The sequence below is a fragment of the Siphateles boraxobius genome, unplaced genomic scaffold (genome assembly GCF_051911475.1).
Source record: "Siphateles boraxobius isolate OS27281-9 unplaced genomic scaffold, OSU_SipBor_1 9, whole genome shotgun sequence".
Lineage (NCBI taxonomy): Eukaryota > Metazoa > Chordata > Actinopteri > Cypriniformes > Leuciscidae > Siphateles > Siphateles boraxobius.
The window spans coordinates 10958100-10981672 of record NW_027509219.1 but is presented as its reverse complement, the minus strand read 5'-3'; the positions used below and the strand labels follow the sequence as shown (position 1 = coordinate 10981672).

Sequence of the window (23573 nt, the reverse complement as noted above, 5' to 3'; positions counted from 1 at the left end):
CTGTGTCTTTATACTTTTATATTTTTTATTCTTAAATGTTATGTGTCTTGTTATATTTGTGTGTGTGTGTGTGTGTGTACTGGAAGCTTCAATTAAGGTAAATTCCTTGTGTGTGCGAGCACACTCGGCAATAAAGCTCTTTCTGATTTATGATTCTGATTTAACATATACAAATATCTTCAAGAAGTGACCACATTGAGTAGCAAATTACTAATATCACAAATTTGCAGTATTAGAAGTTCTAGAATGTCCACATTTCATTATTTTGGTGGTTTTAATAATTCCAAAATCATTATTATTTTAGTCCCTGATCCTTATTTGATTTTTAAAACATCCATCAACTGAACACCGTGATAAAGAAAACCTCGGTTCTCTCTAGAGAGGGAACGAGTACTGCGTAATATCTTACGCTATGGGGAAAACCTCTTTTCCACGAGATATTGAAGCCAAAAATGATCCTTAATTTTGAATCAATGTAAAAAGCGTTGCGGCAGCATGCAGACATAGGCAAGACGGCTCGCGTGCCTATTGGCTGCCCTGCGGCAACAACAGCAGCCTATCGAGAGAGGCCCTGTGTGACGCCATATCCAATGGGGGCGCTTCGCGCCCATTTCGTCACATCCCGCAACAAAGGGCGTGGCCTTGTCCTATAAATATAGCTCAACAGGCTGATACAAACTGGCTTTCATCGCCGAAGCGAACCAGAGCGAGTTGTAAGCACGGCAAGATACGCAGTACTCATTCCCTCTCTAGAGAGAACCAAGGTTACGTTAGTAACCGAGTACGTTCCCTTACGAGAGTATCTCTCGTACTGCGTAATATCTTACGCTATGGGGAACACAGTGTAACACGCCGTGCTTACTGGGATCCAACACCAAAGTCCCAAGGGCAGAAGCCCGGGGTTCATATAGTGCATAATCACCATAGACTCACAGAGAGTCAAGGAAGAGAGGCTAGAAGCGTCATTCCCTATAAAGTAGCATCCCACAGGAGCTAATCATATTAATAGTGCACCACGCAGCCAGGGTGAAAGCTTTCAGCCTAAACTGGGTGGCCGTACGGGTTCCAACACCCATGGAGCTGTTCTATCGGTCAGTGAGCGATGCACAAGCAAAACTCAGCATCTGGGCTGGCGCAGCGGGGCAGATAGAGCTGAATTCTAGACCGACAGAAGCTTGGCCTGTAAGGCGGGAACCTCTAGGTTATAAAACCTTATAAATGTAAACGGCGAGGCCCAGCCCGCCGCCGTACAGATGTCTTTCAAGGTAATCCTGCTAGACCACGCCCACGACGAGGCAACGCCTCTCGTGGAGTGCGCTCTGACACCCAAAGGACACTGCAGGCCCTTAGAAGTGTAAGCCAGCGCTATGGCATCGACTATCCATCTGGATAGGCTCTGTTTTGATGCGGCCAGTCCCTTAGAACGCCCGCCAAACAAAACGAAGAGCTGCTCAGTCTGTCTGAAAACAGACGAGTGGGACACATAAGCTCTTAGTGCCCTGACAGGGCAAAGGAGACTCGCGTCCTCCTCCTCATTGTTAACCAGAAGGGCGGACAGGGAAATAACCTGGGCCCTGAACGGTGTGCTGAGGGATTTAGGCACGTACCCGTGCCTTGGTTTGAGTATGACTTTTGAGTCTTTAGGCCCAAACTCCATACACGACGCGCTTACTGAAAGCGCTTGTAAGTCCCCTATGCGCTTCACTGAAGCGAGAGCCATAAGAAATACCGTTTTGAAAGACAGATGTTTCATGTCTGACAAATGGATTGGCTCGAATGGGGCACCATTCATGGCTTCCAAAACCATAGAAAGGTCCCACACCGGGACTGAAGGGGGTCTGGGAGGGTTCAGCCACCGAGCTCCCCTGAGGAATCGCACGATTAGGTCGTTTTTCCCCAGTGACTGGCCAGACGTCGGTTTTGTAAACGTCGCTATGGCCGCCACATATACTTTGAGCGTGGATGGGGTTCTGCCCTTATCCAGCAGCTCTTGAAGGAAGGAGAGTACTTTCGTAACCCCGCAGTCTACGGGTGAAAAGCCCTGAGCTTGACACCAGGCAGAGAACACAGACCATTTCGAGGAATAGAGCCGTCTAGTAGACAGGGCCCTAGCCTGCGCGATCGTGTTTAACACTCCCTCCGGGAGGTTAGCGGGTACCCGTTGATGGCCCATAGATCCGGGCGAGGATGCCAAATCGAGCCCTTTGCCTGAGAGAGGAGGTCTTTCCTCAGCGGTATAGGCCACGGGGCAGTGCTGGTCAGCTGCATCAGGACTGGGAACCAAGTCTGGTTTGTCCAGAGCGGAGCCACGAGCAGCACTGGGCATCCGTTTTCCCTGATTCGTTCCAACACCTGAGGCAGGAGCGAGACGGGGGGGAAAGCATAAAGGGGGCAGCGGGGCCAGACGTGGGCCAGCGCATCCCTGCTCTTGGAGAAAAAGTTCAGACAGTGAGCGTTTTCGTGGGACGCGAACAGGTCCACCTGCGCTCTGCCGAATGTCTCCCACAGCAGTCGGATCGTCTGCGGGTGCAGCGACCATTCTCCTGCTGACATTGTTTCTGGACAGTCTGTCTGGTCCCAGATTCAAGTGACCAGGCACATGTGCTGCTTTCAGAGAAAGCAGGTTGTGCTGAGCCCAGACCAGGAGGCGTTCCGTCAGCCTGTAAAGGTTTCGGGACCTGATGCCGCCCTGGTGATTTATGTATGCCACCACTGACATTTTGTCCGACCGGACCAAGACGTGGTGACCTTTTATCTGGGGACAGAAGCGCCATAGCGCGTTGTCGACTGCCATCATTTCCAGACAGTTTATGTGTAGCGGTTTACGTGTAGACAGTTATGCGGCGTTTATGTTACGCCGTGTAACGGCGAGGACGTCGAGCCAACTGCAGCGAATAGCCTCTTTTTATAGTGTTCAGCACCCATTCTGATACCCCGGGAAGCGGCATAGCGGCGGCCAGAGAGCTCCAGTGTGCTGAGAAATAAACACTGTGTTTGCAGTGTACGAGGCGTTGGTGCGCCGATCACGGCGGGCAGCCTGGCCGCGCTCGACTTCTCTATGACAGATTGTGGAGAGAGGGCGAGCAGGAAGAACCCCGTGGGGTTCAGCATGTCTGTGAGGGAATGTGGGCATGGGACAGCGGGCACACTCACTGCACTGAGAACACCGTCGGCTTGCGCTGACTGAATGTGTGCTGGTTTCATTTTTACAGAAACCGTGGGACATGCATCGTGTAGTGTTTGTGGGCACTGTGTCGTGGGCACATTCACTACATTTATTGCACAGTCGACATGAGTCGATTTTATTCGTGCTAGCCCTGCACTGTGGCGGGCTGTGTCTGTGTGTGGGAATGGGCACTGAGACGTGGGCATTCTTACAACACTCATTACACCATCGGTCGTGGCAGGAACACCAGAAAATACACTCTTTATTGGATTTATCTGGGTAGCCATGAAAACGGCTTTTGTGTGCAGGCAAGCTGGCTGTGGAACCGGCTTGTTTACTGCGAAGTACACTGGAACAGTCACAATGCTTGGAACTGAACGAGCGAAAAGTTTCTGTGAAAATCCGGGCGCAGCGGGATTTGAACACCGTCGTTTTCCTAGGGAGGCTAGGAAGACTTCAAGGCCTCGGGCTTAATCTCAATCCTTGGCCGGGGCCCAGCAGAGCGAGAGCGCGGTCTCTGGTCTCGGGCCTGGCGGCGCTGAGAAGCGGCGGCGGGGGGTGCAGGCTGCGGCTGAGAGCTCCGGGCAGACGGCTGTTTTGAGCGACCTGTTGCGGAGCTAGAGCGCTTCGGTAGGAAGTTCTTCATTGCCTGCGATGTCTTCTGAACCTCGACGAATCTGTCCGCGAAATCTTTGACGGCAGATCCGAAGAGGCCAGCTGAGGAGATGGGCGCGTCGAGGAACACAGAGCGCTCCGATTCCGTCATCTCAGACAGCGTGAGCCATAGATGTCTCTCAGCCACGGTGAGAGAGGCCATGTTCCGCCCAACGGCCTGTGCAGCGGATTTCGCAGCGCGTAGAGCCAGATCCGTAGCGCTCCTCAAATCCGCCACGCTGATTGCTTCCGGTCCTTCCTCATCCATTTTACGGAGAAGGTTGGCTTGGAAGATCTGCTGTATGGCCATTGTGTGAGCGCTGACACAGCTTGCCCGGCGGCGGTGTAAGTGCAACCGTGCATGGCTGACGTCACTCGGCAGGCTTTCGAGGGTAGCACCGTCTGAGCACGCCGTCCAGCAGAGGGCGGGCAGAGATGGGATGCTACCGCTGCTTCCACTGGAGGAAGAGAAAGGTACCCTCTATCTTTCGCACCGTCCACAGCGGAGAATGCTGCAGAGACAGAGGTACGCATCCTTGCCGAGAAGGGGGCGTTCCAAGACTTCGCGACTTCCTCGTGAAGCTCAGGAAGGAAAGGCGTGGGTCTTGACTGTGACGAGGCAGTGTCCTTCTTTAGGAAGCATCCGTTCAGTCGGTTGCGCGCGGGCTGCGCGGGCGCCTCCCAGTAGAGGCCAAGTTGTCGACGGCTTGAGAGAGCAGACGCATCAGCTCTGATTCAATGCCAGCTCGTCTCCCAGAAGCCTCACGGATAGTGGGGGGGAGGTCCATGGAGCTTGCCCAATCCTCACTGTCCGATGCCAGGATAGAGCAGGCCTCGGCTGCTTCGTCGATCTCAGTGGCAGAAGCGGCGGCAGACGGCGGCCGTTGTCCGTCGGTGAGCGACTCGAACGATGCCGGCGAAGCTGGCGGGCGAACAGGCAAGCTTTGGCGGGCAGGAGAAGGCTCGGGGGCGCGCTGAGCACGGCGCTTCTTACGGCGCGGCACTACAGCGGGCAGAAGTGCGGGCTCCGAGAAGGATGCCAGGCGAGTCCTCAGAGTCACCATAGGCATCAGCTCACAGTGAGGGCATCCGCCGTCAACGAGTGCGAGAGCCGCATGATCCTCACCCAGGCAGGAAACGCAGATCACATGGCGGTCACCGTCGCTGAGTGGGGCTCGGCACGAGCCAAAGGAACTAGGCATCTTTAAAAAGACGCTTGCTCTTTTAGGAGGTGGAGAAGTGTGAGTTGCAACGGCAAACAAACACTCTCAGCAGAGGTAAAAGGATATATACGCCGGAAAGCGTAGCAGGTGCGGCGACTGAAGGCGGCGAGGTGAAGGCCAGCGGCTTCAGGTTCAAGGGCTCGTCCCGCAGAAGGCTTGTCTCAACGGCGCGACAAAACAGTGGCAATACGAACGAGGGATGACTAAACTAAATAACACTTGACAAAAACTAGACTATTAACAGACAGCAAATACAAGATCAAGAACTATACAAGACTTTCTACTAAGACAAGGTACTCACATGTAGAATCTCACAACGTATGACAATGAACCGGCACAGGACAGCAAACACAAGGGGACTAAATAGGGAGAAACTAACAATGACAACAGGTGATACAGATTAAGGTGCAAAGGACAAAACGAGGATAACAAGGGGGCGGGGCAAGGGAACGAGACAACACAAGCACATGCTTGCACACAAAACATGAGTCTGTCATGATCCTGCCCCAAGACTTAAAGAAAGACAAGGACTAGATGGCAGAATCATGACAGAACCCCTCCCTTAAGAAGCGGCTTCCAGACACTCCTCAAGGGGACATCAAACACAAGACATGACAGGCTGGGACACCAACAAAACATGACAAATAGCAGTAACGGCATACACGAAAACAGGGTTAGGAATCAACAATAAAAATCTTCTAGACACTCCTCAAGGGGACATCAAACAAGACATGACAGGATGGGACATCGACACAAACCAACAAAACATGACAAATAGCAGTAATGGCATACATGAAAACACAACAACAGGGTTAGGATGCAACAATAAAAATAACAAATACGGGAGGGGGGGTGGAGGAACAACAGAGTTCATGGGGGATTGTCCAGGGTGGATAGGTGGACTGGGGGTCTTGGGTCTTCGGGAAGAGGGCTGAGGACGAGGAATCCGGGCAGACTTGGATGGGGAAACACGAGGAAAAGTATTGGGGGGAACAGTCCGGGACTGAAAAGTGGCGGGAGTGACAGGGGGAAAAGCAGGTAACGGAACAGGACACATGACAGGGGGTGTAGTTGGTGACCGTGGAGAGGAGAGAGGCAATGCTGCAGCAGGCTGCGGAGCTGGAACAGGGTCACAGAACTCTGCAGTAGAACCAGAATCAGCGCACCTCACATCAGACTCGGAAGTAGCGCTATTCATATCAGACTCGGAAGTAGCGCTTCTCATATCTGAATCGGGAATCGCGTCTTCAGCAATCGACTCAGGTACAGCAAACCGTGCAGCTGACTCAGGAAGCATACTCTTTACAGCTGACTCGGGGACAATACTCTCAGCAGCTGCCTTGGGAACAGCGCTCTCTGCAGCTGACCTGGGAACAGCGCTCTCTGCAGCTGACCTGGGAACAACACTCTCTGCAGCTGGCCTTGAAATAGCATTCTCTTCTTCTGTAGGCACAGGACTTGGACAAGAACAGGTTTGAAAGGGACCTCTAGGATCTGGATAAGACTTTGGAGGTAATCGGACAACGTCTTGGCGGCAACGACAACAGGCATCCCTTGATGAGCTGAAACGGACTGCAGGACTGCATCTGCAGCTTGGTCGGCCGCAGCTCTCACAGCAGATAACACAGTAACAGGTTCAGGATCAGCCCTCTCAGCCGCAGACTCGGGAACCACGCTTTCAGCAGCAGGTTCAGGAACGGCGCTCACAACCGCAGACTCGGGAACCGTGCTTTCAGCAGCAGGTTCAGGAACACAGTTGCAGCGGCGGGTTGAGAAACCATCGCGGACTCAGGAGAAGACGGCGATGGGGAACAAGAAGCTCCCTTCTTCCTCCTCTTTCTCTTTGGCCGCGGGGTGGAGACCACAGTCGGACTTGTGACTGGTTGGGGAAGCTCAGCGGGAAGCGTAACAGGAGCTGGGAAGACAATCTTCGGTAGGGTAGACTCAGTCGAAGAGAACTCCAAAGCCGACTCCCACGATAAACGTCTAGCCCATTTACCACGGAGACTGCTAGGAACGGTTGGCGCCTCAGGAGATGTGGTGGAACGAGCCTGGTCCTCAAGCGTTGCGACGGCAAGAACGTGACCTTCTTGCCCTTATACCACCCTCATGGAGTCTGTTTCTGACCGTTTGAGCAGACACATGCACATTTGTGGCCTGCTGGAGGTCATTTTGCAGGGCACTGGCAGTGCTCCTCCTTCTCCTCCTTGCACAAAGGAGGTAGCAGTCCTGCTGCTGGGTTGTTGCCCTCCTACGGCCTCCTCCACGTCTCCTGATGTACTGGCCTGTCTCCTGGTAGTGCCTCCATGCTCTGGACAGTACGCTGACAGACACAGCAAACCTTCTTGCCAAAGCTCGCATTGATGTGCCATCCTGGATGAGCTGCACTACCTATGCCACTTGTGTGGGTTGTAGACTCCGTCTCATGCTACCACTAGAGTGAAAGCACCGCCAGCATTCAAAAGTGACCAAAACATCAGCCAGGAAGCACAGGAACTGAGAAGTGGTCTGTGGTCGCCACCTGCAGAACCACTCCTTTATTGGGGGTGTCTTGCTAATTGCCTATAATTTCCACCTGTTGTCTATTCCATTTGCACAACAGCATGTGAAATTGATTGTCAATCAGTGTTGCTTCTAAAGTGGACAGTTTGATTTCACAGAAGTGTGATTGATTTGGAGTTACATTGTGTTGTTTAAGTGTTCCCTTTATTTTTTTGAGCAGTGTATTTACCTTTTTTTAGCACTAAAGGGTGACTATGAACATGAAATTGTGCTATGACTTCTTGTTTCATAGGAGTTTAAATATGAGGAAACACAAAGGCCAAATTCCCTTAATCATCCATCACAATGAGTAAAACCAAAGTATAACCATATAGTTCTGATGTGCATCAAAAGATTGTTGAGCATTACAAAATAGAAAGTGGCTGTAAGAAAATAGCTAAAGAATTGAAAATCCACATTTTGACCATCGGGGCAATAATTAAGAAGTTCCAATCAACTAAAGATGTTACGAATCTGCCAGGAAGAGGACGTGTGTCCATATTGTCTTAATGGATGGTGAGGAGGAAAGTTTGAGTGGTCAAAGACTCTCCGAGGATCACAGATGGAGAATAGCAGAGATTACTTGAGTCTTGGGGGTCAGAAAGCCTAAAAAATGATCAAACAGCACCCCACCACATGTTGTTTGGGAGGGTTTCAAGAAAAATCTCCTCGCTCATCCAAAAAATAAACTCCAGCATATTCAGTTGTCAGACACGACTGGAACTTCAAAAGGGACCTGGTTCTGTGGTGAGATAAAACAAAAAAAAGGGCTTTTTGGCAGCAAACCCACCAGGTGTGTTTGGTGCATACAGGGATAAAAGTACCCCATGCTTACGGCTAAATATACTGCTGGATCTTATTTGTTGTGGGCCAATTTTAAAGTGAAATTTGGATATTATATTCATTCATTACACACAGACTGATATATTTCAAGTGTTCATTCATTTTAATTTTGATGATTATAACTGACAACTAATGAAAACCCCAAAATCAGTATCTCAGAAAATTAGAATATTGTGAAAAGGTTCAATATTGAAGCTACCTGGTCCCACACTCTAATCAGCTAATTAACTCAAAACACCTACAAAGGACTTTAAATTGTCTCTCAGTCTAGTTCTGTAGGCTACACAATCATGGGAAAGACTGCTGACTTGACAGCTGTCCAAAAGACGACAATTGACATCTTGCACAAGGAGGGCAAGACACAAAAGGTCATTGCTAAAGAGGCTGGCTGTTCACAGAGCTCTGTATCCAAGCACATTAATAGAGAGGCGAAGGGAAGGAAAAGATGTGGTAGAAAAAAGTGTACAAGCAATAGGAATAACCGCACCCTGGAGAGGATTGTGAAACAAAACCCATTCAAAAATGAGGGGGAGATTCACAAAGAGTGGACTGCAGCTGGAGTCAGTGCTTCCAGAACCATCACGCACAGACGTATGCAAGACATGGGTTTCAGCTGTCGCATTCCTTGTGTCAAGCCACTATTGAACAAGACACAGCGTCAGAAGCGTCTCGCCTGGGCTAAAGACAAAAAGGACTGGACTGCTGCTGAGTGGTCCAAAGTTATGTTTGTCTGGTGAAAGTAAATTTTGCATTTCCTTTGGAAATCAAGATCCCAGAGTCTGGAGGAAGAGAGGAGAGGCACAGAATCCACGTTGCTTGAAGTCCAGTGTAAAGTTTCCACAGTCAGTGATGGTTTGGGGTGCCATGTCATCTGCTGGTGTTGGTCCACTGTGTTTTCTGAGGTCCAAGGTCAACGCAGCCGTCTACCAGGAAGTTTTAGAGCACTTCATGCTTCCTGCTGCTGACCAACTTTATGGAGATGCAGATTTAATTTCCAACAGGACTTGGCACCTGCACACAGTGCCAAAGCTACCAGTACCTGGTTTGAGGACCATGTTATCCCTGTTCTTAATTGGGCAGCAAAATTGCCTGACCTTAACCCTATAGAAAATCTATGGGGTATTGTGAAGAGGAAGATGCGATACGCCAGACCCAACAATGCAGAAGAGCTGAAGGCCACTATCAGAGCAACCTGGGCTCTCATAACACCTGAGCAGTGCCACAGACTGATCAACTCCATGCCATGCCACATTGCTGCAGTAATACAGGCAAAAGGAGCCCCAACTAAGTATTGAGTGCTGTACATGCTCATACTTTTCATGTTCATACTTTTCAGTTGGCCAACATTTCTAAAAATCCTTTTTTTGTATTGGTCTTAAGTAATATTTTAATTTTCGGAGATACTGAATTTGGGATTTTCATTACTTGTCAGTTTTAATCATCACAATTAAATGAAATAAACATTTGAAATATATCAGTTTGTGTGTAATTAATTAATATAATATCCAAATTTCACTTTTTGAATGGAATTACTGAAATAAATCAACTTTTTGATGATATTGTAATGATATGACCAGCACCTGTATATATAATTCATTACAAACAGACTTCCAGGCATTTATTTTATTTTATTCCATAACTGATGTGTCTAGTTTATTTATCTTGCTTAAAAATAATTTTCTCTTGTTTAGTAACATTTTTTTGATTGCAGTCTTTTTCTGATGCCATAGTTTTCCTTGTATTTGCTTCTCAGTTCCATGCAATTTTTAGCATTTCCTGGTTCATTTCCATGTTTTATAGGCAACCTCTGTCATGCAGATTAATCAATTCAGATTAGTACAGTTGGTTTTAAATTAATCTGGTTTATTTTAGTTCAGGACTCCATAGTCCAGGTGTAACTAATCTGTACTTAATCTGTGCTACAGAAAGCCATTTTTTAAGTCACGATTAAGTATTCTAGAAGAAGGCCTACTCCTGTCTTAATTTAAACCCTGTTCGGGAAACCGCCCCATAATAATTTAAATTAAAAACAATGGCCTCTTACTACTAAAAAAAAATTGCTTTTTTTCAAAGTAACCCAATCATTTTGTACATTGCCAAATTTGAACCTATGATACTGTATGTGTCAAACTATATGTGAATGTACAGTTGATTTTATAGTATGTTTTGGGAAAATATAGCATTGATAAACTGTCACTCACAGAAGTGAGTCTTGCTAATCGCTAATGCTTCCAGCTCGAACACTTAGGTAGTCTTGCAGTTATCTTAACTCAGTAATTTGCCATCTAACTAAATATTCACCGTACTAATTTAAACACTCTTAACTCTGTAAAGCCGTCAAAATTATTCATATGATCATCTGCTGTTCTTCTACAGCACCTTGCCGTCAACTGGGAAATACCGGGAAATACACATATGGAAATACAGCCAGACGGAGGTACCGTGACCTAAGCCTAGAACGCCCTCTGCTGACGTTTTTCGTAGGCTACAGGGACACATGCTTTTCTTACATTCAAAAATACCAAAACGTGAAACACTTAAACAATTAATGAACCAGTCTGCACACTCCACTATAGGCTAACTTAAAATCGGAATCAGAAATACTTTATTGATCTTTATTGATAACCCGGGGGACAATTCTTGTGTCACAGTTGATGTGCACATCAAGACATTTAAAGGAATATAAATAATAATAGAAGTTGGTAAATAAACAAGTATATACATGTAAAGAGTATAAATATAGGCTATAAAATATGAAGAAGAATTATAAAGGACTGAATATGCAGCCTACAAGATTTATATTAATGTATTAACAGAATTGTGATGAACAGTACTAGTAAATAAATAGAAGCAGAACTGCAGCAAACTATATTGCACACTGAATATTAAAACAGAGAATATTGCACAGAATGTGAAGTATTGCACTACAGGGTCCAGTTTAATAACAAAGGGTCCATGTGTCATACACTTTACTATCTTGAGGCCACGAGATAGTATCTTGAGGCCACGAGATACTATCTTGAGGCCACGAGTTACTATCTTGAGGCCACGAGATAGTATCTTGAGGCCACGAGATACTATCTTGAGGCCACGAGATACTATCTTGAGGCCACGAGTTACTATCTTGAGGCCACGAGATAGTATCTTGAGGCCACGAGATACTATCTTGAGGCCACGAGATAGTATCTTGAGGCCACGAGATACTATCATGAGGCCACGAGATACTATCTTGAGGCCACAGGATACTATCTTGAGGCCACAAATTACTATCTTGAGGCCACGAGATACTATCTTGAGGCCACGAGATACTATCTTGAGGCCACGAGATAGTATCTTGAGGCCACGAGATACTATCTTGAGGCCACGAGTTACTTATCTTGAGGCCACGAGATAGTTATAATAATTTTTTTTGACAAAGTGGGACTAGGGGGGCTCCGTAATTTTCTATTTCGGATAACAAAAAGATTAAATTAGTTTAAAAGAGAAACGAAAAAAGGCCCGTTCACATTCCGAGACCGGATGTGGCCATTTACGTGACAAGAGCGTCAAATTTGACAGGGTGCCAGTGTTGCTTTAGCCCAGAATAAAATGTGTTTAGAACCTTACTCAGTTATGATTTTAGGCATGGCAAAACCTTAAGGCCTGTCATCCACAGAAATCGCAGCGCAGATATCACGAGTAAATGGGGGAGCAAGAGGATGTTGCTCTCTCTCACACACACAACGGCCTCGTTTACACTGTCAGTGAAATGTGACCCAATTCCGATTTTTGTGTGTTCTATGACAGTGTAAACAGGAAAAAAACGCATGCATTCAGATATTTCAAAATAGTTTTCAGGCCTCGTTCATATGTGGAAATAAATCAGCTGTAGGGTATGGACCAATCAGACACATACTATTTATTCATTATATACAAAGGTTTATGAAACTCCTCACACAGCCCAAATGAACAAACACAAGTGAAAGAAACAGTGTCATGTTACAGGGCATGATAAGGAGATTTTACGACCTCCGAGGAATGTGGCCACATACTCAAGAGAGAGACTATGAAACAGAAACCCTCTTTAAAACAGACTTTGCTGCGTTAATCATAGACTAACTGATCTATAAATGAACATGCATAAAACTGTGAAAGAAACAGTGTAAATGGTTTACTGTCTCGTGTACTATTAGGTATATATTATGGTATGTATCCTGGTATACAACCAACTAACGATCAATGTAACCTCACCTGTATAATGCCTCCTACCTAAATAATCCTCATTTAATGACTCACACTTTGATGTACATCACCTTCTTCTAGAATGCAGTGTGGATGTGTTATAGCTATTTTAGCATTAATGAAGGTATAATCATATTATGGGACAAAGATCCGTAAATCAACTAAGAGCCACTTTCCCTCTCAGACATGTCCCCTTTCTGATTGGTCGAGTTCAACCCTTAGGGGAGGATCTTCTCCAGGCCTTATTAGAGACAGTCCACATGTGACCTCCCTCTCTTAGTTTTTTCATCCAGCCGCAACACTGTTCTGGTGAGACTGGGGAGCCCCCTCCCCCTCCACGGGGGCCCCAGGGCCCAGCAGGCCTCGATTCCAACCAGATCCGGCCTCATGGAAAAGAGAGAAGACTCTCTCACAAAGAACCAAGGACAATCTCAGGAGTTTTGGAACAAAGACTCCAACCAACAACGACTCCAATCACCCATCCTTCCGACTTCCTCACTTCTCCTGGGTGCTCGGCGTGGCCTCAACAGAGTCCCAGGCCTTCACCAAACCAGTCATGCGTTCCTGGAGAAAGAGAACGCTCAACCAACTTCCACTTGACACTGCCGGAACCATCAACGACTCCAATTTTCAACAACTTCAAGAATTGTTCCCATTACAAATGCATGTATTCAATTCAATGAAATGTGAAAATGAAATTCTGATGGTTCTTCTCATAGACCCTCTTCCGGTTTCCAATTTCATCCTATCACTAACCTATTTATGTATTCATGTGTGTATGTTGTTTAGTTTATTTATATTCATATAAATATCTATATTTAGTAAATAAACTTTTACATAATATGTATTTGGTTCTGTTTTGTTTGCAATACAAGTCACTTTACGATCACGGTTTTTGCTACTGGCTCAAAGTACTGTACAGGCGAAGAAATAATTATTCTTCGGTGGCCATGGAAGATACCCTTTATTAGAATAAATTAATAATCAAAATAGTTCGTTGGAAGAACTGATTAATTGATTGTAATATTAATTCAGCCACATCAAGTTAATCCAATTAACTGACCCAAATATTTATAATTAATAATAACAAGATATTATTGATTATTAATATTTCCAAAAAGCTGAGTTCCTTACATAATGGTGGAGAATTTTAAGGCATCGTATTAAACATTGTATGCAAGCAGACAGTAATCAATCATATGTTGTCCCATAAGTTTTATTAACATCTCATACATGCACGTACAAGTTTCTGAGTAAATCATTAAAACTATAGCTTGAATATGCCTTCCTACGAATGGCAGAAAGTTCAAAAATGCTATAATGCATATTTAAATCGTACGATAAGAAACTCCTGATATTAGCGAAGAAAGCCTAATTTCAGATATAAATCGAGCATAAGCCTTCTCTGACGAAGAAATCTCAGATTAGCCGCGCGCATTAATTGGTACCAGAACTAATTAACCTGATATGGACGAAGAAATCTCCATTTTCAGCATTTTTGAATGTGATCTGAGCGATGTTCCTCAATCACCGATTAAGGCCTTATTATGCGTTACGTCATTGTATTCATATTATACCGCTGAAGCGCTCATATGAAACAATCGCATCGAATTAGTGGTATAAATTCTAGCTTAGCTAACTAGTAATTTGCCATTGTCTGTGAAAGAACGGTGCTGTTTTGATTTGTTAAAAAGAGTCACTCACACGCAACGTCGTGTCTAAGCGAGAGACTCAGTGCAAACTGTCAGCACAGCTCGATCGCTGCTCCGAACGATCTGTGTTGTTGGTTGGCATTGCGTCCGGAACGCGAGCAGGCGTTCCTATCTAGTTTTTCTGACAACAGCACCAATCTCACAGACCCTCGTGTAAACAAGCGACGGTTGTAGCCAATAGCTCGCTCAATCCTAACTTACACGCATGACTTACAAGTAAAACCCTCTACCTCGAGTGATAGTTTTAGCACCGCCTAAAAACTTAGACACGTTAGAGCGTAAAGTGTAACCTTAAACCAAAGACTATAGATTTTGCGTGATTTGAACTGAGTGATTTGAACACGAGTAATGAGAGTCAAAGCTCTTCGAGGCTTTGAATCAAAGGAGTCAACTGAGTCACTAATGACTCTTTGTTTGAAGCGCCCTCGCTGGCGACCCCTGCTGGTCAAAACAGTGGAAGTGTAGCGGAAACTCAAATCAACGGAACACCTTTTACAAACCAATCGCAAAGGTTTTATCAAAAGGTGTAATCAGGTAATGGCAATCCGCGAGCTACCTAATATCGTTTAATATGAGGTGTCTTTCAAGGCATAATATCTTAGTAAACCGTAGGGCTCGTTTTATGAAAGCTTGACTTGAAAGTCAATCAGACCCTTTATCAAATGCGTCTTTAAATGTGTACGAATCTATAAAGTGATACGAGATCACATAGAGACCAGATACACAATGGTTCACGAACCGTTGAAATTTAAAACAATTTCGAAACAGCTATGACGCGTAACGAAGCCCAGTTTAATAAAATCACGTGACCTTAGCAGTGATACACTCCGAATGATTTGAGACGAATGATTCACCCTGGTGTCAGAGCTTCACGAAGCACGTCTCATAAGAGGGTTAAACCACCCTCTTCTCTCTCTCTTTCTCTCTCTCGACCCCTTCCTCTTGGTTTCACTTTCAGATTGAAACCCAGATACTTTGGGGTTTTATTTGTGTTTCTTTTATTTTTACTTAAATCTACCCCTATTTTATTTTGTGTATTTACACCTGTTGAGCCTGAATAGTCCTATTCAGTTAAATTGAATTTAATTAAATTGGGAATTTAATTAAATCAATTTGCTTAGTCAAGTTCCCCTCTAGTTACCAGAGCTATGAGAACACACAATGTTTACATACATTTTTTTATTTTTTTTTATTTTATTTCAATTTAGTTATTTACGTTTGTTTCAGCCTGAATTCTTATATTCAGCTAAAGAAAAAAAGAAGGGCTTAACTAAATTTGAAATTTAATTAAATTACTTGATACGCTTCCCTTTCCTTTTAGTTTTCTTAGAGCTATAAGGACGTTCTAACTTTACCTTTACCTTATTTTAGATCACTAGTCACTATCCTCATCTTCTCTCTCTCTATAGGATTACAATATCTAGCGACTGTTGTTTCCATAGCGAGTTACACAGGTCATTAATATCCTACTTCCTGTCTGTGTTTTACCCATCCTCACTCCTTAGCACCAAGCTAAGTACATGAAGTACGGCTAAACACAAACGCACAGTAGGCCCCAGACAGAACTGGAAACACTTCCCATTGTTTCTTCTTCTTCTTTTGGACCTTGAGATGTCTGATGTGTCCCTGGTAGCTTAGTCTAACAGCAGCATAACCCATAAGTGACTCCTGTTTACCTATGTCTCCTAGCTAAACCTAAATAGGTAAAACACTCCTTTCTTCCTCTTCTTTACTGGTTTCATCCCATTGTTTTATTTTGGTTTTGCTCTATCTGTTACTCTCGTAGCACAACATGTGAGAAGAACCATCAGCATTTTTGAGTAATAGGTTATGACATGTAAGAGCCCAGTCATCAGTCGATGCTGCTTAAAGCACGTCAACTAAGATACTCAAAACTTTTTTTTTTTGTTGTGTGTGCTCACCAACACTAAATTTTAGCTGCTCCACATAGCCATTCTCCCACACAGATAGCTCACCACCTCTGTAGAAACTTGCATTTGCCTTTGCCATTTCTCTCTCGTGTTCCCACAAGTGTTCCAGTAGGCCTCAGACACCCAGCCCTGCCACCAGGACCACCTGAAGACCCGGCAGAGCAGTGTCATGGACATCCTTCAGCCTGAAGCAGGCAACGACCTGCCACGGCAGAGGAAGGAACAGTTAGGCAACAATGAAAGCAGACGTCTGACACCCAGCCTGAGCCACCAAGAGCTGACCAGCATTATCTTCTCCTTGGCCATGCTCCCGCAGGCCTCAAAAAGGAGGTAAATGAACTAACACTGCCAGCCACAGGACTCCACAGAGAACCAACCCTGCTCAACGGGAGAAGGCACAGGACAGATGCAAGGACCCTGACAGAGCAGAGCAACTGAAAGAGATCATCAGTTTTCAGGCGGACGACAGCTCTGAGCACCTGCAAACCGACGGGTAAAGAACTGTTTCACTCAAAGAACTTAAAGAAATGGTTGAACTCAAAGAGAGCTAAAGCCATCAATGTGCAGCGGAAGTCCGAACACTGACTTAGCGATGCTGTAACATTATTGACGCACTCCATGTGGTCCAAAGAGAGCTGCAACAGTCCAACCCACTGCAAATGGACCACACAAGAAAGATGGACCCTGCTGACCTTCACATTAGCAGCGTAAGCTTCCCCAGCCCTGCACAAAGGGGGGAGGAGCCAAAGCCCTCGGCTTAACACTTCACCAGACAGTGCCCTGAGAGCCCCTGCAGCTGCAGGAGGAAAAGGTAAATCAGACAAACCCTGAAATGGCACATGAAGTGACACTCAACAATCTCAAGTGAAAGGTCAGAAACATCCCTGCCAATCTACGAGACATTGATTTTCACCTGCAGTCTCCAACCGGTATGGCACACCGAGACAGACTCCATCTGATCTGGACACATCCAGCCCAGCTGGGCCCTGCCCAAACACCAAGCAGGACAGACCTAGAAGGCCCTGTGCTACCACCACCAACTCCGAACGAGTTGTCTGTGGAACTTACAACGAACCTGTGACGGAGGAGGACACCAGCTTCAAGGAACTTTTCCTCCAAAGCCAGTTAGTCACCATATTTTCACCTGCCCCCACGCAATGCCCACTCAACGATGTGTGACCTGATGCGGAAGGCCTCTAACACAGAAGGCCTCCCCAGAAAGGGTTCCTAAGACCCCATTGATCCTGAACTGCAAAACCAGAAGCCACACAGCATGAACACAATGCAAGACTCTGCTAAAAAGTCCATGGTCAGCATAGGACATAAAACTTTTAAAGTAGATGAAAATGGGTGCTCAAAGAGCAGCAAGACTCTGCATTAGTAAAAATAGAATTTTACTGATATAAAGAAAATCTTGAATGGACGTGTAAGCCTCACCTGCCAACAGACTATGCACAACTCTTTTGAAACAAACATTTGCTACATGCTGGTTGAATTGGCACTGCTACATTAGTTTCCATGACAATGAAGGGTTACAGGAAACACTAGCTCCAAATAGGGCATACCTTGACGCCATAGTGTAGGAAAACCACCTGAGTTTTAAACTACTGTTAACCTACAGGCGTGCATTTGACCATTGCGGTCCAACTGGAACACAACATGCGATACGCATTTTGATCACTGGTTGCTGGCTTGTCTAAATGCAGATAAAAAGATAGCGGGAATTGACATCTCTACTGTAAGTGAAAGAGTCTTAGATTTCCAACTGGTATCAGTAAGTTCAGCATTAAAGCGTAAGTCTGTTTGACAAAGGAATCTCATCTCAGCAGCTTGTAAACTGTACCGATATCTATCCTGCTTTGGTTAAAGAAATCCAAATTGCAGTATTGCTAAACCTGTTTCTGAAAAAGAAAGCTCAGGACAGTGTTATATATACGTAGACCTGGGTGATGCTCCCCTTTCTACAATGTAAAGGCCTTACAAATTATTGTTAGATTGATGTAATTCACCTAAATTTTTAGCTGCATCCACAAGCAGAGAGCTACCTAGCGATCAAAACTGTTCACTCGCAGAAAAGTCAGCATTTATGCATGAGAGGGACGTAACTATATAGGCTTAGACAAGCTTTGACTTACAGCAAATCTATTTCCTTACTTTGTAAACGAATAGAATAAGTTGTGTAAAGTAAAGAGAAGAGTTCCATGAGTAAAATTAGCAAATGCCAAAACACATTAGCATTTTACTGAATGTAACATCAAGTTCTTGAAAGACTTAAAGTATAGGTGCCCCCTTTTAACCCGTTTAAACATGCATAACTCAGTAAAATGTGTAGACATTCTTCAGGTACTGTTGAATTGTTCTGACATGCACTGGTTCCCATGACAACGACTTGTCACAGGAAGTGCTAACTCGTGACGTCATTTTGTAATCAAACCAGCCTAGGTGGCTAAGCTAACTTAACCTAGCGTCCATCCAGCTTAGGCTAAGCTAAGCTAACCTAGCATCCATCCAGCTTAGGCTAAGCTACATAATAACTTCTACAGTTAGCGGTTAGCATCATTTACTTGAAGCCTTAATTACAGCTTTTATGTATACAGCGCAAAGTATTCTAAAATACTTTCTTTAACCCCATTTAGGGTTTCTAATTTTTCTCTTTCCTTACTTTCAATTCTTCTCAGCTGAATTTCACCTTCACTAGTTTAGGCATAGTCCTTGCTGAGCGCTGTAGGCTAAATTTGCAGATGCCCTGGCAATTAAACCCAAGTTTAATTACATGTAAGCTGTGTAGCTAGAGAAGAATTATTATAGTTATGAGAATTTTCATCAGCATATTGACTAAACCTTTGGAGGGACACACACGGTGTTGTCTTAAACACGCAACAGCTGTGACCCACTAGGGAGTGTTGGTCCAGGCAAATCTAAAGGTTAGTCACTAGTGCTATTGATTATTCTCAATTTCAGATCATTACCGCTGTTTTGATTACTTACTTTATTTTTTTATTTTATTCTTTTATTTCCACTTTGATAATAATAGCAGTCAGCTATTCCCTTGTCTATTCGGTCATCTATATGATTTAATTCCATTTCCTCTCTTGTTCGAATGTGGTTCTATTTCCCATTGGGCCCAGAAAGGAAACAGAGACACCTTTATTTGTGATTGTGTTTATTTTCAACAAGTGCACTCATTTTTGTGACCCTGCGACACAAGTAATTTCAACAATTACTAGGGCATAACTATAGTCCTGAGGATTGATAATAAGCATAATTTGAATAGGAAAGCTGTCCCTTTTCCTCCTATCCTTCACTTCGTCAAGCCGCAGTGAACCACCATTTAAGTCCAGAGAAATAATTTAGTCATAAGAACCATCTTAAGTCATTTATTTCATCTCGGCTATGCCCTTTCCAGGAAATACTCTAGGAACCACACAAGTCTTAGCCTCCTAACATCCACAGCTAAGATGATAAAGATACAAGAGACACATCACTAGCTAGATACACATGAAACACCTAACTTTATGCTACATATCTAGCGAACCCATTAAACAGTGGTTCTGAACTTTTAGGGTCATGAATTAGTCTCTCACCACAAGTGTGCCAAAATGTCACAGAGCCTCTGCTTAACCTGACCCCAACCTTCCAGCTTACCAAAGACTATGACAAACCAATGGACACTATGAGAAACCACCTCTAACCCCTCCAACCACCCACGAACGCCGTCTGCACCCACCGACAACCGGTGCCCCAGACAACTGAAATCAACAAGCACACGCTGCGTGCACAGGACAACACTCTGTGTTATGCACCTGATGACATCGCTGCGCCAAAGCTTGTGGTGCCACAGTGCAAAAGGGGGGTTCATGCCAGTGTATGCCCATGACGCAGCATGTGCTGCACACCGCAGCACCAGAACACCGAAGCAATTGGCATACCGGCGTCCTCGAAGCGGAAAGACTGTCCTAGCCAACAAAGGACGACAGTCGCTGAGATCTTTCCTCCCTTTCTCTCTCCCTCTCCCCTTTGTCTGTTCCAGGATGCTGCTGTGGTTAGTCTTCCTGTGCCTCCAGCCAACCAGAGGACAGCCGCAGTCGGTCATCTCACCAGGTCCGGTATCAGGCAGCGTCCCGAAGGAACAACCGGGACTCCTTATCACCAACTGCAGGACCCACACCCAGAGAGTGTATGTTCGACTCCACTCCCTCGCCCACGCTGAGGCCAATGTCGAACACATGCTCAACCAACTTGAAAAAAAAAATGTCACACAAGCAGAGCCAGATGGACACAACCGCCACTGCCGTCGGAACTCTGTTAACATTGGCATGTCCAGTGTCAACGCACTGAACCTAGCCACCGTGAGACAACGTGTGGCTGAAATTCAAACTGAAATCCCACAGCTAAAAGGGCAACTCACAACACAGAGTGCCTCCCTGCCGTCCATCGGCAAGACATCGAAGGGAACTGTGGTAATTCCCAACACCCACAGCGTTCGGCTGAACCAGACAGTGAACTCCATGAAACAGCTGTTTACTGTCTTCCAGAATGACTTTACTCAAACTCAGCTGGTCTGCAGTCTCTGATCCAAGACACACGCTGCCCTGCTGAGGCCAAACCTGAATCAAAGCTGGAAACCTCATCCTTCTTCAAGAACCACAATTTCACCCTAACTCCAGAATGACAGGTGATACCCAGTCAAGGCACCTTCTGCCCCAACACCTGCTGCAGAGACCTGTACTGGGCTACTGTCCACATCAACCGCCGTGGAACGACCACCACTCCAGAAGACGCGAGCAACCAGAGGCCACCATGGCCTTCCAGCCTTCTATGACAAAGGTGTGTCTGATCTGTCGGCACTTTCAACTTCGATCATGGTTGTCCTTGAGGGGGACAACAACGGTCGAAAGGGGGGGATGTAGGGTCTGGACCAATCAGACACACACTAATTATTCATATTCACTATATTTAATGAATATAAAGGTCTATTAAACTCCCCCCACAAACCTAACCTCACAAATGAAGTTACTTTGTCAGCCGGGTGTCCGCTTACAGAACACTTTAAGACTGATAACAGACTTTACGACCTCAAAGGAATTTGGCCACATGCGCCACATGCTTAAGAGAGAGAGACCATCTTTAATTAAATAAACTTTGCGGTGTTACTCTGATCTATGAAGGAACATGCCTCACAGAAACTGTGATGATTTACTGTCTCGTGTACTATTAGGTATAACAACATGGTATGTTTGATTGGGGTGTATGTGGTTGAACAACCACCCAACGGTCAATATAACCTCACCTGTATCATGCTTCCTAGCAAATTAATCCTCATTTAATGACACACACTTTGATGTACATCACCTTCTCTTAGAATGCAATGTGAATTTGTTATGTCTATTTGAGCTTGAATGAACAGTCTAAGCATGCTGGGGACAAAGACCATAAATCAACTAAGAGCCGCTTCCCCTCTCGGACATGTCACCTTACTCATAGGTCCATTCAAACCTTAGGGGTTGGTTCTTTTCTCAGGGTATATCAGAGGCAGGCAACAATGACCGCTCTCTCTTAGTTTTTCATCCAGCCGCAACACTGTTCTGGTCAGACTGGGGAGCCCCCTCCCCCTCCACGGGGGCCCCAGGGCCCAGCAGGCCTCGATTCCAACCAGATCTGGCCTCATGGAAAAGAGAGAAGACTCTCTCACAAAGAACCAAGGACAATCTCAGGAGTTTTGGAACAAAGACTCCAACCAACAACGACTCCAATCACCCATCCTTCCGACTTCCTCACTTCTCCTGGGTGCTCGGCGTGGCCTCAACAGAGTCCCAGGCCTTCACCAAACCAGTCATGCGTTCCTGGAGAAAGAGAACGCTCAACCAACTTCCACTTGACACTGCCGGAACCATCAACGACTCCAATTTTCAACAACTTCAAGAATTGTTCCCATTACAAATGCAAGTATTCAATTCAATGAAATGTGAAAATGAAATTCTGATGGTTCTTCTCATAGACCCTCTTCCGGTTTCCAATTTCATCCTATCACTAACCTATTTATGTATTCATGTGTGTATGTTGTTTAGTTTATTTATATTCATATAAATATCTATATTTAGTTAATAAAACTTGTACATAATATGTATTTGGTTCTGTTTTGTTTGCAATACAAGTCACTTTACGATCACGGTTTTTGCTACTGGCTCAAAGTACTGTACAGGCGAAGAAATAATTATTCTTCGGTGGCCATGGAAGATACCCTTTATTAGAATAAATTAATAATCAAAATAGTTCGTTGGAAGAACTGATTAATTGATTGTAATATTAATTCAGCCACATCAAGTTAATTCAATTAACTGACCCAAATATTTATAATTTATAATAACAAGATATTATTGATTATTAATATTTCCAAAAAGCTGAGTTCCTTACACAGCTATAAATCAGATATATGCCAATGCACTGTCATGTAAACAGGCATATCAGAGGCATTAGGCTACATCTACGCGGTTTAATGACGAGAGAAACCCCGATGCGCATCTGCAAAGTGACTGAATGGCCCGACGAAACGTCGTGTCATCTTATGAGAGGAATGTGGACACACGTTGCCACAACTCAAAGGTTGGCTTGCTCATCCTAAAATTTCGGACCCAGTGCTCCTCGTTAAAGCCCACAACGATCTCATGAAAGTAGCCTACGTATCTATAGCACGAATTTTATTTCTCGTGCCATTTACGCCAAACATAGTTTTTGCGTGCATATGATACGCAGTTTTCTCGTGCATATGATATGCATTTTATGGCGTGTAATACACACGCACTCCACACCCCTAATCCTATCCAAGGGGTTCAGTGCGTATCATGCACGCAAAAACTATTTTTGGCGTATAAATGCCACGAGAAAAAAAATGTGTGGTAGGCCTATAGATAGCCTATTAGATACGCACTTTCATGAGATGTTCCCACCAGTCCTGAGATCTCTCGCACACAATAGGCTAACTGAAGCATATGCGCAGCTGTAATGATGGCCCTTCTCATCCTCTTCAGCCTCAAAATCATGTGATGTTTGGCGAACTTTGCATATATCGCAAAGCTACCATCAAGCATATTTCGCATTTGTCCATCTGTGCGAACCCCTTTTAAGCATGCGCGACGTTTCAGATAGTAGGCTATTATATGTCAAGTGTAAACACATATAAATCGGATATGGGTCACAAGAACGTGTCAAACGTCAAAAAATTCGGCAATAAGGCTAAAATCTTTCCGTCGCAGGGGCAGCTGCCACTGAGACCTGTCACTCC

At 45.1% G+C, this 23573-nt stretch overlaps 1 long non-coding RNA gene across 1 annotated transcript in view; it reads left to right on the top strand.

The window, feature by feature from the left end:
• LOC143732905 (uncharacterized) overlaps positions 1-23573 on the top strand; it is a 376949-nt gene that overhangs the window by 286591 nt on the left and 66785 nt on the right. The gene's annotated exons all lie outside the window — the stretch shown is intronic.